Genomic DNA, 19,924 nt, shown 5'->3' with positions numbered 1-19,924 from the left:
ATCCTGCCCTGTGCGTGCACAATCACGTACGCACGAGCACGCACGTCACACAATTAATTATGAAGTAAGCCGTACAGATTGGATAGAGGTGATCTGACAGCCCATCTTCTCTTCTCTCTTAGTAACAAACACTCGAGTTTCACAGCAAAGTAATACAGCCTCATGAATTCTTAACTGAAACTCTATCAATAAACAAAAAGAGCAATAAATAAACCACTAAGTTAGTTACAGCAAAACAACAGGCTGGCAAGCAGCGAGAGTGTCTCCTTTGTCTGTGTGGGTTTTATTTGTTTGTCTGCCTGAGATATTCGGCGCAACAATGCATGCTATAATAATCTTGAGACATTGTTGATTATGGAAGGGGTGCATGGATTTAGAGGGAGATTTACGGGAGAAAACATCGGGACGGCAGGCTTGAAGGAGACAAAGGCAGTCTGGAGGACAGTGGATTCCTGTATGCTAAAGCGTATGGAGAGATGCGCAGCACCAATAGGATTTTCTCAGAGGAGTCCAAGGTACTGGGATTTGGGAAACAGGATTAGCTGCTGTGTAATAATGTGGATGTGATGGGGGCAGCGTGCTCAGAAGAGTCAGCCCATGTGGTGTGTGTTTGTGTGTGTGTGGAGTTGGGGGTTGAAGAGAGCAGTCAAAGGGATTAGGAGGGTCCAAAGAATAAAATCTTCTTCTTCTTCTCTCTTCGAGTTTAAAGATTGGATGCAACATCCTAATTTTAGTGCTGAGGGTTGTAATGAAACGTGAATGTGGCTGGTGGGGTTCGGATCTGTGGGACTATTCACACACAGACACACACAAATCAACACAATGCCACTAACAGGCATAGTCCTCAGGAGAAGAGGACTAAGCATATAATCAGTATTGTTAAATATACAATGAAATGAATAATATCTTGTTCCCCTTGTCTGCTGATTCTCCACACCATAACAGACACATTCGGTGGGAAAAAATGCTACAAACAATCATGAAATGTCTTCAAAAATACACAAAAAACTTTCAATATTTCCTAAAATTTATACAAAAATGTAATCTAAATCTTAAACTGTTATTGTCTGTTTAATTATTATGCAAACTGATAATAACTTTGACCTCATTCCTCGCACAGAGCATCATTTATTTAATTTGCAAGGTCAAATTCGACACTGGCAATTTTGATCTGAACTGACCCCATGTTTCTCCAACATTCCCCACATTATCAGGTTATATATTCATAAAGTCTAAGCCATAGATATCAAGGTGGCAGTAAAGAGGCTCTTTATCTGGGCTCAGTGCCATGTGGAGTCTTACCCCCCCCCCCCCCCCCCCCCCCGTATTTTAACCCACTTCCTGTTTAAACTTTATGTATCCATAAAAAATCTTCTCGCTCCTGCTTGCCATTGGAATCCGCCTGCTGCTTATCTGTCTATTTCTGACTACTTCCCCCTCTTCCTTTGTTTGTGAGGCACGACTCTCTCTGTCTAAATTTCATTTTGATTATTTCCTGCTTGACCTCCGACAATACGTGGATGGACGCATCCTGCAGGAGCCGCAATTACGTTTTTTTATTTACACAGTTTATAATTTTTTCCTCTGAAATCTTGTCCGTACAAATAAGTGTGCAACTGCATTGGTGGTGAGGGCACTACACTATAAGTTGGTGCGTCTGGCCCATAGTGGATTACAGACAGGATTGCAGACACCGTCATTGACCTCAGCCTTAGAAGCTCATCCCCATGCCCAGAAAAGAATTCACGGTTGATAGGCATCTGCTAGTTTTTGAAAAAAGGTCTCTCCCTGGATTTATTTAAAGGAAGAAGGCTGCAAATCTGACACACTGCACCGGTACTCTCCATGGGGTAAAAACAGGAGCAAAATAAAAGAGGGGTTAGAGAAAAAACACAATTTTAAGTTTTTCTCCACTTCAGATCCACTTGATGTTTTGGGGAGGTGACAACTGTCAGTACCACTTCCTGCACCTGTCTTACAGTATACGCAGGTAGCCTACTGACAGTTTTGAGACTGTGTAACCCCTGATCAGATTGGTTGTTCCGACATCAAGTGGGCCATGGCCAAGCCCATTTTTTTCCCCCACATTGCTTTTGGTGGCCTTGCAGACCACTAGGTGGGCTGCCCCATCTGGCGTTTGCCAGCACTGACAGCTTGCCAGTCCAAGCTTGCAAAGCTGTATGGCAGTGATATGTCTCCAAGGTCCTCCAAGGGTCCAACAGACACGATGATGATGAGATCTTTTTTAAATAAATATCTTGTTTCTTCAGCGCCAGTTAGGTTTCCTGAGGATCAAAGTCCTGCTCAGTAGGGTTTAAAGGCAGGCAAAAAAATATCAGAATATATCAGAAACCCTCAGCTATTCCTATCATTCAATAAAAGCTGAAAACGAAACATAGAAAACTTTGGCACAGCTAGTTCTGCAGTACTCCATCATCACTATAGCTTTAGTTGTTCTTGCTGTCGTCCCCATTGGATCATCCTCTTTAAAACTCCGGCTGCTCTGTAATGCTTCTTATTGAGTTTTATTCATAGCTTTACATTTATTATGTGTAGCTGCATGATTGTCTGGGTTTAAAGCTACAAATTCCTCTTTTTTAAAGGGGCTCTCCACAGATTTTACACATCAAAGTCTGTTTCCAGGTCTCGGGGAGTATTACTGCATGTGTGAAACAAGGTTTATAAAGCCTTTTGGGGCTCCACAGGGCGCTAAAGGAAGTCTAATAAATTGTTGATAAAGTCTGATAAATGTCGGTTAGGTCTGAAGTCTACAAGTTTGAAAGTGAAAAAGATAGAAAGTGGTATTACCAGACCTCTGTAGCCCGCTCCTCACCTACGCTTAAGGCTAGCAGCTTAAGGCTTCATTAGCTGCTACTAGCATAACACAACAGAATCTCAAACTCCACTATTTTGGGTAATGCAGCGGCAGGTTTCGACAAGGACTTTGCCCTTCTTTTATTGTCCCTCATGAGTCCCACAGCGTTACAGGAGTGCAATGTTAGACCCATGGAGGACTCTTTTAATTCAACTGGAAAATGTATTAAAATATACCCCATCGACAAGCTGTTCCTTTCTGACTTTAAGTGCTCTTCAAGCTAATTAGAGACATTAAGGAAGATTGGATCCTTTGCTGATAAGTACCACTTTCAAAACAGAGACACTCAAAGAACACTGGACACTTTGAATGCATAAATTCAGCTACTAAATACATCATAGCTTTTTTTTAAATTGAAGTGGTACCTGTCAAAAAAGACAAGTGTCTGACAAAAGTGTCTGTTTACATTTTAATTAAAAACAAATCAATATAAACAAGGTTTAAAAAGAGTTAAGTTTCCTGTTGCACCTGTTTGGCATGATTTCAACTTATGAAGTCCATTAAAAAGAGGCTTCTTGTAAATACATTTTCTAACATCTCTTTCAGACTACCTTTTATTTAATTATTTCAATCTTCAACAGATGATGAACCAAAGAAGTGTGACACAGGGTGATTTGTGGAGACAAATCAGGAGGACACGGCTCACTCTTGACCTTTGCATGTTACTACCTTCATCTCTCTCTATACAGATATTTCCCTATCTTATTCCACTGAAAAAACAACCTAATAAAACTGCAATGTCTTAGAATTCTTGATCTCAAGAAATCGACTATCCTCTTTCATATTTCTGTTTACTATTGCCTCTGCCTTGAACCAAATATAATAAAATATGACAAGAATATGATATTGCTGCATTTTCACCTCAAGATACCTGCAGATAAACAAATACAGGCACGAGGAGAATAAAAGTAGATGAATGGGGAGGAACAAATGAAGGCACGTCAGTTTGCATTACTGTGGTCTAGACAACAGTTATATGATTGTCCCTGGATCCTCTCTACCTTTCTCCTCATACGTGCTTCATTTAATGTCAGTGCAGGAGAAACGGAGAGCATTGTTCCCAGACAGCAGACGGTAGGAGCTCAAGCATTGCAGAGCTGCGGTACCGTCATCCAGCTGAACACAGATGTGGAGTGACAGGTTGGAAAAGGAATAGTTCTTCGTTGTTGCTTAGAGCCTTGACCTCTGATCTGTCATCTCATATCTTCAGTATGTTGTCTGGACTACAAGCCTACTCTTGTTCCAGATCACAACTCTGTTTCAGAGTTCAACTCTCTCTCCTGAGTAGCCATGAAACAAGTTGTACGTTAACCAAATTACTCACATAATTACTTACTTACCTAAACAATTGTAGGTTGCAACATGTATGTTGTATCTGGGTTTGCAGAAACGTACTAAGCTCACATTTATTCTGGTGATTGGGTTGCCAAAAACTGCCCCAAAACTTTTACTAATGTTTCACCACATAGAAAATGAGGCAACATGTGCATCAATATATCATATATATTAAATATATTATACTAGACTATAGTATATTACACAATACTACTCATATACCATATTATATTTGATATTCTGTTATATTTGTATAAATATATATTCTTATACAATATTGCCCATTTCACCTTATACTATATCTTATACAGTATCTATACTACTACTACACTAATACCATACTACCCTGCATTACCATATTATACTAATATTTGACACTGCTTATTATATTATACAGATACCATCTTCTTATTATATTTCTATATTAAAAGTTCTATTTGTAAGAAAAGTTGATTCAGACGAACACCAAGTATCATTCCTTTATTTATCTATTATTTATTATTTATTTATTTATTACACTGGTGCAATCTGTTTACAAACACGAGACACATTTTATACTTTCTCATTCATCTATACTGTTTTTATGCTCTTGCTGCCGCAGCAACTGAATTTATCCTCTGAGAATTAATAATGGCTTATCTTATCATATCTTATCAACATCATGATCACCATATTTAAAACCCTTAATATGCAAACATCCTGTGGCTAGATTGGTCACATAACATTAAGGAACCAGCCTACATTTATTCAACCATAATACTTCATTTATGGTAACTGTTTATCTTAAATTATTTTATTTATATTATCTTATTTTTGCTACAAATCTGCAAAGCAACATGGCCTTAAAATGCAGCCTCCCTTTTAATAGATATTCAGATATTCACAGTGTCATTTTTAGCCATATGGGTTGTCAATGACAATAAAAACTTAACATCTCTAGATTATGGTTCAATTTAATTGTTTTGTTGATTAAAAAGGAGAAACTAAAGTTGCCATTCCAATCAGAGAGCCACAGGTGAACTCAAAGGCCATATATCCACTTAAAATCATATAACACAGAGAAATGCATGAAACCCAAACATTTTAGAGGCTGGAATCATAAAATAGTTGACATCTTTTCTTAATAAATGACTTAATGAGCAACCGATTACCAAAATGATTGTCACTTACTCTTCTGTTGATTATCGAAACTAGGCTCCAAAGTCACCACAGGTGGTAAACAGAACAATTCATCAGATGATTCAGAGCTTTGGTTGTTGAGCTGATATACTTCCTGTTTATAAATAACCACCAAGTTATCTTATTCCTTATTCCCTTTGGTAGAGCAGAGAACAAGGTCAAATGTGAGTATGATGTGTGCTTGTATTTTCTGTGCTGGCCAGGCACTGAAAACCTGGACTATACATAATAGATATAAACATTGTATTTCAGTATTTCTTATTGAATATAAATCAAACTGCTTATAATTCATCTTTGTTGCTTTTGTAACTTCAAAATGATTTATGGAGGAAGTCTTTTATTCCATCTTTCCAATTGTCTTAGATGAGGAGTCAACAGCAACATAAAAGATCCGTCTTGACAGCATCTAATCAGACTTGGCGAGCTCTGCTGGACGAGAAGTCATCATTGCTCGTCAGAAAACTTAATTCCCTATCCGTAACGCCGGGACACCTGTGCTGAATCGGCTGAATTGGTTTGTAACACACCGTGTTCAGTGAACTGGAGAGCAGAACTTCCCCATCAGGTCCAACACAAGACAGGCCACGGCTACAAACTACCCAGAAGGCTGTAACAGTCAGTCATGTCTCTGTCCTACTTTCCCTCTTTTCATCCTCCTCCTCCTCCTCCTCCTCCTCCTCGTGGTCTCATATCTTCCCTCCCTCTATAACTCCATCCCTCCATTTCACTCCTCCATCGCAGAAAGGAAATAGCACCACTGGTCTGATTGCTTTAAAGTGCCATCGATAAAAATAAAAACACCACTTTCTGGATGTATCTGGGAAAATTCAGCACAGGATTGAAAGCTGTTCTGGCTGGCTTGGATCATTGGATATCATCAATTACAGTTCACCCGTGATAGGAGAAACACTTATTAAGCTATCCATAACAGTCCTGAGTTTCCATTTCATATGTGCAGTATTTGAATTATGCAAAATGAAATTAAACGTGCAAAGGATATCCAAACAGTATGAAACAAACCAACCTCCAAACATTTGATCTCAGTTTGAACATGCTGGAAAAGCAAACAGGCTTCCACTTTTTCCATTTCCTCATCTCATTTGTTTTGAGACTGTGTAACCCCTGATCATATTGTTTGTTCCAACATCAAGTGGGCCATGGCCAACCCCATATTTTTTTTTCCCATATTGCTTTTGAAATGCAAAAAGAAATGCAATGAAGGCCATGAGTGCAAGTTATAAAACCAGTGACTACACAGATCGTAGATTTTCAGACAGTAAAGAGAGCAGAGGGGTGACAGGAAACAATCGAAACAGAGACACAACAAAGATCCCCTGTCAGACACCAATCAGGGACGTTGTTTTTCAAGGTCAGCATTTTAACCCCTATGGTACAGGTTCAGGCTTCATTATACAGGTTTTAGATACAGGGGAAATGAGGTACGGCCAGTTTGGTGCATGGTCAGCATTCATGTGGGTATTGTACCAGACTGATCTGGTCAAGACAGAGTTGAGCTCTCGATTTACCAGTCGATCTACGTTCTGGGTAGTGACCAAAAGAATGAGAATGCGGATACAAGCACGGCTGGGCTCATCCTTAAAGACAGGGTGAGGAACTCGCTCAGGAGGCTGAGGTGGTTCAGGCATCTGATCAGGATGCTACCTGAGTGCCTCTCTTTGGAGGTTTTCTGGGCACGTCCAACTGGGAGCTGACCCCGGGGTGGCCCAAGAAATCTTTGGAGCTATTACATACCTCATCTGGCCTGGGGAACGCCTGAGGGTCCCCCAGGAGGAGCTGGAAAACGTAGCTGGGGAGATGGACAAGCAGAAGAAAATGAATAAATGGATGGATGGATGGACGGACGGACAGACGGACGGATGGATGGAAGGTATGAATGTGTTGATACTCAACGTAGCTGCAAATTATTCAGTGACAACTCATTTTATTTATTTATTAATTTATTTATTATTACAAATGATTACCTTACTGTATGATTTATTTATATAGTATCTCCCAGTAACTCATCATTATCTACTGTTTATGCTCCTTGAATAACAATCACCAATTCCTGATTATTTCCTTACTCGCTCCTTAGTAACTATTCACATTTCTGTGTACCTTATTTAAAATGTTTCTAAAATTTGATGTGTTTACTTTTAAAACATGCAAATTAAACCACGATTTTTCAGTAAACCGAACCGCAGTACTTTTTATACGGGACAGGATGCTCTACAGTGTCAAAGTGCTTTCACACCCATCCATCTACCCCTACTACCTCCCTATGACTTGTGCCCTATGTAGCTCTTCACTTCACTGAATAAACTGAGGCAGTGAACATAACTCAGGCAGCAGTGATGATTTCCACCAAAACATAGCTGGCAAAAAAACAATTTGTGATACATAAATGTTATTTTGAGAACTCTTCCAGTAAATGAGAGGTTATTACAGAACCATCCTTTTGGGTGCACTAATGTTTCCTGTTATCCATTAACAAAGTGTTAGCGATGTTGCTGTGTTTCCTGATCCCAACAATTACTTTGGTGGATACAGAGTTATCATAACAAGTAGAAACAGTGGCCAAGGTCCAGCTTTAATAACTGTACATCTTTTAACTGTGATGAGCTGCATCTGGACAGCGCACATTCATAGAAAGAGACAAACAGAGATAGAGACACAGTCAGACAGTCAGACAGACAGACAGACGGAGAGACAGACAAACAGAGATAGGGGCAGCAGGTGCAGAAGACAGAAAGAAACTCAGAGAGTGACAGACGTTGACAGAGAGAAAGAGAGCGAGAGGGAGGAATGGAGGAGGATGCTGAGCTCCCCGGGCAGTGAACCTGCCATGTGTAGAGGCATGCTGCACCATCTGTGTTGAGACTGTTTACGCAACACACCACTGCTGCAGACGCCCTCCAGACACACACCCCATACCACCTTGCCTAGGACATCACAGGGCAGGGTATTGCCATGCTTCACTTTGTGCAGCACTGAAAACAGCAAAAACAACAACTACAGCAAAAACAGGACAACAACTACACAAAGTCAGGCAAGGGCCAGGCCACACGTGTGACACCAAACACCGCAATTACAAAACATCAAGTAATAACAAAGCAAAAGGGGATTTAAAGTTTCACATTAAACAATAATGTGTTATTTAACGGACTTAATTATATGCAACAGCAGAGCCTGCAACAATCAAATGTGACAGAACGGGGGGATTAAAAATGAAAGAAAAGAAACATGGCAGCATGTCGCCGCCACCACTCTGCAACACAACATGACCCTAAACAGCAATGACAGCCAGTGACTGTTACCTGTCACGAGGCCCAGAATCCCATGCAAACACCAATCATAACAAATTCACATTTATCAGAAGTGCAAACAATGAACCACGACACAGCCAACACAGTATCTGCCACAGCTAAACGCTGAGAACAAAGAGGGGCAAGAGAGTGAGAAAGAAAGGACAAGACAGAAAGAACAAACAACAGAAGTGATGTCATACGTATTGACAGACAAGGCAAGACATGATGATGAGGAGGGTGGATGACGAGAGTGAGAGAAAGAGGCAGAGCAAGTGGGCTAAGAGGCAGCCATGAGAGAATGACCAGCGAGACAGACAGAGTCTAGTGCGTGTTGACAGCGCTGCCGTGTCTTGGCGGTGCCAGTTAGTCTCTGGAGACGTCTTCAGTAGACACTGGCTGCTCAGAACGTGACCTCTTTGTGTGGAACCAGAACAGACCAAATGTTCAGAGGGAGGTGGCGGTGAAAGATAAAGGCATGTGTATTCCCCAAAGCATTTTATATTATTATAATGAAGCTGCATCTTTATGTCTATGTCCTCCACATTGACCATCAATGGATGATATTATTTAGTGCACCTTAATTATGCGCTGGTGCACCTGAATCAAAAAAATAGGCACACCAGTGCAACCAGTGTAAAAAGTTAGTCTGAAGAACTGTGTATGTAGCGGTCAGTAAAACCCTTATACAGGTTTCTCATTCTCAGAGAGTTAATTTTAACTAGCAACAAATAATTAAATCTGCTAAAGGCAGCCTGCCACCAAACTGTCTACTTCATGTCTTTGAAGCTCCCGAACCATCGCCTCAAAGATTACCATGAAGTCAAAAACTCCAGCAACACTCAAAAGCCGAAACATATTGGTCTGACAATAAAGTTGTCATAAAGAGTTTTGACCTCTTTAGACCTTTTCCCTTCTCCATGCTCCTTAGAAGTGGGTGAGGTTGCGGCAGAAAACCCTACACTTTTTGAGTGGTAAATCGTCCCCCTCTTTCACTGCAAACAACATAAGTGCTGTGCTTGATTGGAAAACTTGACAGGTGTAGTAACTAGTAAGTAAGTAAGTATCTGCCATTTAGCACAAGAAAAATGTGGGAAAAGCAGCACTGCAGCAACACAATCTCAGGGAATGCCCAGAAGCTGAAACTAAAGATAAATATCCAGTAAAATCAAGGGTACATGCAGTATCAAGGCTTCCAAATCAGTGACTGATGCAGACCACAGTATGTCAGACTAACCTGCCCCAACAGTATATAATACATCAGAGACAAAACAGGGAAAAACAAACATTTCTCATGCCACAGTAGCAAACTTAGTCCATTTGGGCCAGGTGCACTTTGCCTGCGCCAAGGTCGACTCCATAATATCATAACGCAAGATCAAAACTGTGACTTGTTTACTGGAAAATCTGCCCATCTGGCTAAGCATCTCAGCTGGCAGCAAGATGAAAAGATGACTCAAAGAAATAATGTTGGGGAACGAGTGGAAAGCAAACGATGTGAATCATGAGTAAGGCCTGGCAGGTCCCGATTGGCTCTACATTGGAAGGCAGACCAGACTGAGCCAGACTAGGCTGGATGCCCAGCACTGCCACCTAGGGCAGTGGACCAACAGAGAGGCGCTAGTTGAATGAGTATGCCTATTCATTTTGCCAACTGTGCAGCCAGCTAAGCAGAGCATGGAAGCAGAAACAGAGAGAGACAGAGAAAGATGAGAGCTTTAGGAAGACATCATGGTCATGGCTGGGAGGGTTTGGAAGAGCAAAGACTTTGAAAAAAAGAAAGGAGGAATGGAGGGGAGGACAGCAAGTTGGTTTGAAAGAGATAATGAAGTATCTGCTTTAAACAACGGGGACAGCAGGACGACAGCAGTGATATGACCTCTGAATGACAAAGCCTGTGTGGTAGTGGTGCCTGAGCTAGGCCTTTAACTGAACTACTAAACATTTTGCATAGTATTCAAAACATACAATACGTTCACCAGTGGCTATTGTTGTCAGGTCATGTCAGGAGCGAAATGGTCTCACTCCAAACTAAAAAAAAATATGGTTTGGTCACCGACCATGCTGTTTTACCTACCCCTCTGGCTGCAAATTGTGTGCTCCAGTGCATTTTTTTCTTTGAAAGTTTGCCGTCCTTGAGCTGAAAAGTACCTGATCCAGCTGCATTTTGCTGGAAGATGCACAGAAAACCCTGTTTCCCTCTAGCGTCAGTTTTACATGTGAAGGGCTCAGCGGTCAAGTTAGCGTTAAAACGTAACATGTAGAGGCAGCCTCAGGATGTTTGAGGGGCTGGGGCGACAAAAATATAAAGGGCAACACATGTAAGTATGGGGGCGCAGAGAAATTCCCATATGTTGGGGCATATGTTTAACTGTGTTAAACAACAGGCCTAATTGACAACAGAATAAAAATTTGACAAATAGACAGAAAAAGACAAATACCGTAAACAGTAGTTTGACCGAAGCAATTGTAAAGATGAGCTGGAAGAACTTGGTTCACAGAAGCATAGATTAACCCCCTGGCCCTTTCTGTCCAAAAATGTTATTGTCCAGCTGGCGAAATTTTATTACTGTTTCCATCAGTGTGTTAAATTGCTGCTTTTAGACCAGCCTCTATCTAACAACTTAGGTCACAGGGGCATGCATCAACTGAGGTAAAACTCTCTGGATTTTATTCTGACATTGAAAACTTGCCTGCCACAGTAAAATCACTGTCATTTTGGCGAGAAAGATGGCCTATTAAAAGCAAACCCTCCACTGAGCACCATGGACAGTCCTGGCAGTCACTGAACTAACTGCAGGGAGAGTGGGTATTTTCGGAGCAATGGGCCTTCAAAGCTATGGGCGTTTGTTTTCAGGATAACAGGTTGTTAGACAAATGGGGACATTTTCTGGACTATTGGGATTTTGGAATAATGGGCAGTCCAATCAATGGGCAGTGCCCAGAGCATCACCGCTGAAAGATCAACATTACATCCCCAATGGAGGTACAACAAGTTAGTCCACAGAAGTAAAAATACATGAATAAGAATAGCAGAGACATCATATAGATCACACCACCATGTTTAACTATATACTGTGACTTTACACATTACAGTTTCGGATGAAAATGACAACAGAACGATCAATATCAAATGTATGCGCCCATTTTCCATTCCTCTGCATTGAAAATCAACCACCAGTGTTACCTTGAAGTGACTTTTGCTGTTAACAGCGTAGGGTGATACGATCGATACATTTAAGAGCTGGGAATGTTTTGAAAACTTCATGTTAAATTCATGGAAGCTCTGAGTTTTTAATATTTTAATAGCCTACAAGAACCTAGATCCATATGATACTTTTTTAATGATATCCATGTTTGCCCATTTTTGTCTCCTGAGTTCTTGAAACTATTCCTAATAAATGCAGAACGAATTGGCTGCTGTCCCTTAGATGGAGGAAGGCAGAGCATCCTTGAAAGAAGCAGCACCATGAAAGAGTCGTCAGAGTGGTGACTCACTGCCAAGTGTGAAGGATCTCATGCTAGTTTCCGGCCTTTTGGTTCATTTTCATATTGTTCTGTTGTGAATGAAATCAATAGCTACCTGCGAGGTGGAAAACAAATCAACAAATTCATGTTTTGAAGAAGCTTGGCAGTAACATAAAGTACTCGTGATGTGCAGTTAATGGGCTGAAACAGTCCTTTCATGCTTTCCACCGGAGGAAAAAACGCGCCTTTAGCACACTCCAACATGCTGCATAGATTACTAAGGTAACATTATTTTATTGGCTTTCGCTGTATCGACATTAAGGCATCATGCTTCTGCGTATGCGCGAATTCCACAAAGCATCACAGCAGCCGATCTGAAGATGGACAAGCAGCTCCTGGGGCAGAGAAAAGAAAGGCGTGGGCTAAATTTAGACATGCCGCAGCACAAAGCAAAACGCCACAGAAAATTAGAAGCAGGCTTCTGTGTAATGAGATGACGACTGATGCTGGTGACAGGTTTTGTTATTCATTGAAATATATTTGCGATACTGGCAGATGTCGCATGTGGTCATATCAGAAACTAACTCAAAAGACAAAACTAAACTTTACATGTCAGAGCAGTCTCCAATTATTTTTAAAGACTACAGTGTAGAGAGGTATAAAAAGGGGGCTTCTGCGTCCTCGTCAGTTTGGCAGTAAGAGTTATAATAACCCCCGTGTCCAGAGGAACACTTTGGACCTTAAGATACAGAGGAGAAAAGAAGCTTTAAAGAGCTGGGGGTAAAGTGTCTTTATCTGTACAGGAACCGGAGGCTGCTGGGTCAAGTGGGTCTCGAGGCTGGGTGAAGAAGATAGTGAAGTTGGAGCTGGAAAGTTGCGGGAGAGTGTCTGTAGGATCATAAGGCTGCGAGAAAAGATGACAAGTTTCCGGGAGAAGCTAGGTGTCCCAGTTCATTTCAAGAAAATGAAAGGAAACTCCATTCAAGTCAGCAACCTTCATATAAACATGCAGGGAAGACACTGGGGTTATAACTTTTTCCGTCTGTGCCCTGCAGCAAGAAGCAACTCTACAAGGATAATAACAGAGTGTAAAAAAAAAAAAAAAAAAAGCAACTGCATTTTTTAAAAGAATACAAGTTTAGAACAGAAGGGAAGGCTGATAATTTGCAAAACATTTGTTTATGTGAGGACTGACCACAGGTGGGCTATTGGGACTGAAAGCAGAATGGTCATTTTGGCAGAAAAACAAATTGAGAGCAGCGCTGAATATTTGATGAGGCTATTCTGCTGGAAATAAACGCTGGTGCAGAGAGATGAAGGCCAGAGGAATGATATGTGACCACTTTACCGCCACTGGCGCTATCAAAAACTGAGCTTGTGTCATTGAAATTCAGACATCCCACTGTAAGAGGAGTGAGGACATACTTTTGCATGCAGTGCCAATTGTATGGCTTATGCTCGAGAGCAGGGGGCTCTCGAATTTTTCATGATTGAGTGCCAATTTGGGGAGCCAGCATATGATTGAGGGTGGCACAGGAAAATCCATGGCGTTTAATATTACATTCCCTGAGCTCTGAATTCACCTGTTTGCAGATAAGGCAGCTCACTTTATCTGTCCCCCGAGGTCCGATGGAGTAAGAGTTGATCCATTTTTGCTGAAAATTCCTTTTCTCCTCAGCCACACAACATTTTTATACCCATTTCCTTTTTATGGTAAAGCACCAAGTTGTCCACTGATATTGCTAACTTAAGCCAGCAGTATCAGCATTGATGACAGAACGTCGTAGCACCTTTTTACAAGTTGTCATTGGAGTCGTGTCCTGTTAAGGTAGTTGGCCAAACAGTACAAGCACAGCTAAGCTTAGATTCTCATAACTCTATTCATGCAAGCAATTTCGAGATAAAACCCAAATCAGCAAGGTACAATCAAAGAAACAAGCTAACAAACTAGCTAGTACGAAGGTTTGCCATCTCACCAATTAAGTATCTGGGTGTTTCAGTAGTGCATCAAACTTCAACAAAACTGTCTTCTTTCATTCCCAAATGTCCAGTAGATTCATTTCAGTAACATTTTTAGTCCAAAACACAGTATTCCATGATTAAATTGTGACAAAATGGCAAAAACAACTGCAACCACAGATGCTTTTTCATGCTTTTAACTGTAAAAGCACTCCTCTCATTTCCTGAGATGGCAGCAGTTTGATTGACAGCTAATTTGAGCAGATAGGAGCTTCTGTGCCCACCCTAGAGCCTACAACAGCCAATGAGTGATCGTGTAGAGAGGTGACCCACTCACTCTTCTGAGCCACTTACACACCAACCTCCGGATAACTGATGCATCATGTAGCCAAGGTGAGCTTGTGTAGTTTTATGCCTTCTGCCCTGCGAATAGGCTGTTTTTCCACTTAAGCACTTGTTTTTGACTATTTTATTTACACAAAGTTAGTGTAATTAAGGAAACTATAAAGAGTTTTTGCCTAACGTGCCTAAGTGTTACTTTTCAGTGATATTGTTATCTCATTTAAACTTAAGAACTTACGGGTAATCCGCAGGCTTATTTTTGCATTAAAAAATGTAGTTGAGAAAAACAAATAAATAATTCTGTGTGTTCAAACTCCTCTAGATTAATGCCAGAAACACGTACAGAGCTTCTGACAGCTTGGGGAAAAGATTCAACTTATAACCTTTTACAGGAGCCCACAATCATGTCTGTACTCCAAATGGTTCAACAACAGCTTTGAATTTACTTTGGGCTAGACTGGGATAGGTGTTCAGGATAATTGTACATGCATTTCCAGGAATAAGAGCAGGATAATATTGAAATATTAAAAAAATATTCAGGTCATGTTTGGGGGCCGCAGGAAAACTTTTTGAGAGCTGCCATTGGCCCACGAACTGCACTTTGAAGTCCCTACTCTGGAGACAGTGTGTGTGATATGAAGTGTGTATGACAAAAAGTCAGAAGGTGAGGAAGTGTCACAGAGGAGTCTGAGTTAACAACTGCAGAGTTAATAAAGCAACAAAAGTGACTGAAGTGTGAAGTTCAAAGGGAAGTAAGACTTCATGAGAAGCTATCAACCTGCACATTTTAAAATAAAAGAGAGTGGGTGTATCATTAAAGTCGAGCTTTGACAAAGCAGTGCAATGCTGCCCTAATGAATGGACTATTACACATCTTGGTACAAAATCGCTGGTAAAAGCACAGATTAGTAAGTTTGTCAATTCAACTGCTGTTTTAATGATCCATCTTGGGGTTTGATGTTTGTCTCATAGTCTCATGTTTATCTGCTGCTCTGGATTTACACTGAAGATTAAAATCTGATCCATGCCAGTTGGCCTGGGATCAGTCTGTGTTGATACATTTTTCTGATGGTTCGAGCTGACAGGCTTTAATTGCATCCACAAAGTACCTCAAATATGTAACAAATAGGCGACAAAGTCATGACCGCGGGCTGTGGTTGAGAACCAAAAGAGGTGCCTTCAACTACTTTAATAATAAAGTATATCGAGGTTAGTATCCACATAACTCCAACTCCAGTGATCACAGTGCCAACCACTTTCCAAATCTCTTTGGACGGAGCTTGTTGGGTGCCAAAAAACTTGGCAACTCAGTGTCTGAATAATTTAGTCATCCAATTTAAAAAGCATTACACTCGGATTCTGTGCAACAAGATAACATTCTTCCCTTCCTAGTCCTGCGTTCCTCTTCTTCCCTTACATGAAATAATGTGCCCTCATATAGAGCTCTGACAGAGCACTGATGCTGGTTAATGGTTGTGCTGATGTGAGAGGCTGCTTTTTCAGTACAATCATCGCCTTGAAAGATTAAAAAAAAATACAAAAATCTGCTTCTCATCAAGCTGTTCCCTGTTTGGCACCACTCTTAGAAATAATTAGTAGACGTTGCATGCTGCTGAAAACATTTATCACAGTAGAGAGAAAGTGTTTAAAAATGTAGATGATGGGTAGCTATAGTTTTATGTCAGCCGCAGGTAAATATGCTTATCTACTGTAAAATACTGTAAAGTGCCTGAAAATGCTTTGAAAGTATTATGGCCTCAGGAAAAATTTGATTACAGTGTCAGCTTTTGAAAGTGTTTTGCAACACCATGTCTTAACACGCCTCAAGAAACAGCACAGATCAGCAAAGAAACCTACTAATGATTTATATGCACCTCACCTACCGCTGTAATTAGTTGTAACACAATCACCCCACTGTTATTAGTGTCATGTGATTGGGTAATAGTTTTCCTCTTAAGAAAGAATCAAAGTCGGGACAGGAATTGGATTTACATCTGTTTAAATCATATCGCCTTGCTTGAACATATAATCTGCAACATTTCTGCATTAAAGTGTAAAAACTAGTGTTTCATTTCTGTCGCTATAACCACCTGAGAAAAGAAAGATGATATGCTTGAGAAGAAGGAAGTTGGCAAACGTGACTAAACAATCATGGATGTATAATGAGATCTGGGTACAGTGTTGTTGGCTTAGCCCCATTCAGTCCTATGAAAGATGCTCAGTGGCGCTTGGAGCCAAAAAAGCTTGAGTTCCCAGGTATAAAATCACCTAGATCTTCCGTGTTGTGGTGACCATAGTGCGTGTTCATGAGAGACTTCCGCCAGCCGAGCCAGCTAACTTCTGGTTTGGCACCCAGCTAGAAAGATGGTAGATTAATGAGACTCATTCCTTCAGTTTCGGGCCGAATACCGACCCAAAGTGTTGGTAACGGACGACCAGGGAATGAGATTTCACTATCAGCTCTCTCCAGAATTGCCTTCTCTACCTTTTAAGGTCCACTTGTAAGATAGTTGATTGTTGAGTCTCCTCCCCCACTTCTCAAATACTGACGCTTTGAGTTGGTAGGTTGGGCCAGCCACCAACACAAAGCATTAGTATTTGAGTTAAGAGTTAAGAATGGGACTCAACAATCAACTATCTCACAACTGGACCTTTAAACCCTTTGACTTTCAATGATGATATTGTCCTCAAGCCCAAACATTAACAGTGCGCAGTGATATAACAGATATACAGTTCAGAGTGTAGGACTTGGACCTGATTTGGAACTTGTTGATCTTGACTTAGAAATACCTGCCTGAACTTGGGACTCTTATTATTGCACATGTCAAGTAACTTTGACTAAAAAAGTTTAAATCACAGTTGGTGTAACACGTTTAACAGGCTTGGCTTACATGTCAGTCTTTCAAATTACAGCGACACTCATACTGTACAGCTTATTCTGATTTTTTTTTTTCACATGCTGATAAATGCAAAGCAATATTTCTATATGCAGCTTTCTTTAGGCTACAATACTTCCTTTTGGGCATTAACTCAACTGTCAAACAATCATATTAACTGGGAAAACGGGGAAATTGGATTCCTGGGAACCTGTGAACCATGAAAATTCTTTAAATGAACTATTACATTAATCTGGTTATTCACAGTATAGTGTGTATAATGTGCCTGGAAACGGACTGCACCATGGAGTTTTAGAAAAAAATCTGGGAAATGCTGACAAAGGTTTAGCAGGTTGGTCCAATTTTTATTCAGCTGGTGTCCTATTATAGCACCTCTTTCTGCTAGAGAGCACAGTAATAAATATTTTAATAACCAGGCACACATAAGAGACAATGGCAGGCAAAAAAAAGATTGTTCCTGGCACAACACAGATTTATTGTGACTACCTCTCTGCTATTGTTCATTTTTTATTAGCTGCTCATAGCTTGCTTGTCCATTGTGAAAGGTTGTTCCTCATAAAGGCGGACTGGTGCTATCTGTGCAGCTTAATACTGTTGTTGTGACTCTTAGCTGTTGTTCATTTTTCACAAAAGACACTCATGATCATGTCTCCTTTGTCTTTTGAAAGTAGTGGTTGTCAAACAGGCACGAGACAAGCACCGTTGCAGAGATAGAGAATAGACACATGCACATGATGTATACACAAACACACACATAGTACTGCACTTTGTTTATAGTCCACACACAGTCCTAACAAGTACGTGCTCACAAATGCGCATTAAATGTTCTGTCAATGGCAGGATGTCCTCTCTAACGTGGACACATTTAAAAAAGCTGTTTGTAAGATGAGCTCACTGTTCACACTGAAACACCAAAACTGTTAACGCTAGAGGTGTTCAGTACATGTTACACGAGAACACCGAATCTTCAAACTGACTGAGTCACCATATCAGCAGCGTTTAGCAGTGAAGCTCATCACTGGGGACTGAGAGCACCATTTTTAAAGCAGCTGTGATACACGTCCTTGTTAAAAGCCAATTAAAAGACAGCGGAAGCTGATCATAATCAAATAACTTAGTCGTAAAAAATAATTGGCTGAACTATTAGACTTGATGAACACTGCTGGTAAAGCTAGTTTTGCACTGAACAAAATGTGACAGCTTGGACCAAAAACAGGCTGAATGTACCTGAGAGTGCCTTTGAAGAGTGACACATTCAATCACTGAAGTGCTTTTGAATGGTGATGTGATCAGGAAATGAATGAAAATCATGGACAGTGACTATAAATCTTTGAGCAATTGTAACAGAGCTATAGAGTCTAGAATTGAGAAAGCACCCATGTTTTGCTGAATCAATAGCACGTTCTCATTCTTATCCGATTTGCCTCAAATGAAATTGGCCTCATTCATTGGTGACCAAACACCTAAGGGACCAGTGTGTGGGATTTAGTGCTATCCAGCAGTGTGGTTGCAGATTGCATCTCAGAAAATACCCCTCGTCTAACCTTTCCCTACAGTGGTTTCATAAACTCGAAAAAACATGAAAGGCTCTCTCGAGACCATGTGTTTGGACTGTCTGTTCTGGGCTACTGTAGAAACGATGTGACATGGCTGACTTGGAAGAGGAGCTGCTCCATGAATGTATAATAGACCTGGATATTAGATACTTCACTGTGAAAGAAGCGGCTGTAAAATGGAGGATACATTTTTTGGAGCGTCACAAACCCTGTGAAATGACTCGTTTGACTCTCATAATTTGAGCCATTCGGTCCAATAACATTAGGAAATTCTAGAAGAGCGAAAAAGACTGAATCATTTTTATTTCTATTCAAGTTAGCCCGGGCACTAAACTGGAAGTTAGCCGGCTCAGTCGGCAGGAGTCTCTAGTGTGCACGCTCTTTATACGCTCCAGGCGAGCAATTCTCATTGGACTTTTGGTTCACTAACTAGTTCTTTTTAAAATCTATTAGCAGCTCCCTCTGTAGATATCAAAGGTTCACTGTAAGGTACCAAAAACAAAAGGGTTAATCGTTTCAGTGATTACACGCTAATGTAAACATATTAATTAATATTTTCTTACTTTTCTGCCAATAGAACCCCTAAATTCTACACACTGGACCTTTAATAGGGTAAAGCGTTGTTGTCTTGCTTCTGAATTTCTTTATGTTTGCTCATTTGGGGTGTCTTTTTGTTACTATGAATACATCTTACTTTTAAAAAAGCTTCTCCATCCACATCAGGCACCCCTGGAGGGGGTTTTCAGAAACTATTTTTTCACTGTTGGAAAACACCTGCTTAACATGGAAGGCCAGAGTGAGTAAAAACAAGGATATTTTCAGATACAGCCACATTATAATAGTAGGATTCAATGGTTCGCCTGCTTGTGTGCATCCTAGAAGCCAACTATCAGTTTCAGTCATCTGTGGCCGAGCTCTGTCAGCCCTGTAGGACCGCAGCCACATGGTGAGGTGAGTCCATCAGACACTCACTAAAGCTGGAAAAGCACAGCACCCCCCGACTGGCCG

The sequence above is a fragment of the Pagrus major genome, chromosome 5 (genome assembly GCF_040436345.1).
Source record: "Pagrus major chromosome 5, Pma_NU_1.0".
In the NCBI taxonomy this organism is placed as follows: Eukaryota; Metazoa; Chordata; class Actinopteri; order Spariformes; family Sparidae; genus Pagrus; species Pagrus major.
This window is presented reverse-complemented; position numbering follows the sequence as displayed.